Source organism: Crocodylus porosus, unplaced genomic scaffold (assembly GCF_001723895.1).
Source record: "Crocodylus porosus isolate Cpor-Errol unplaced genomic scaffold, CroPor_comp1, whole genome shotgun sequence".
Taxonomy (NCBI): domain Eukaryota; kingdom Metazoa; phylum Chordata; order Crocodylia; family Crocodylidae; genus Crocodylus; species Crocodylus porosus.
In genome coordinates, this window is record NW_017728923.1 from 4,413,937 (window position 1) to 4,414,332 (window position 396).

Consider the following 396-nt stretch of genomic DNA (forward strand, 5'->3'; position numbering starts at 1 on the left):
GCTGCTTCAGAGATCCGGCCATAGGGTAGAGTGGGGAAACAATAAAATATCTATAACTTTGTTGTTTTTTGTCCAATTTGGATGAAATTTTCAGAGATGGTAGACTCTGCAGAGAGCATGAATCTTGCCAAGTTTCGAGAAGATCAGTGCATGGATGTGGGGGGAATTGCACCCCAAATTGTTTCATAAATTTCATAGACATTAGGGCTAGAAGGGACCTTGGAAGATCATCAAGTCCAGCCCCCGCCCAAAGGGCAGGAAATCAGCTGGGGTCATAGGATCCCAGCAACATAAGCATCCAATTTGCTCTTGAAGGTGTTCAGAGTAGGTGCTTGAACCACCTCCGATGGCAGGCTGTTCCAGACCTTGGGGGCTTGGACAGTAAAGAAATTCTTC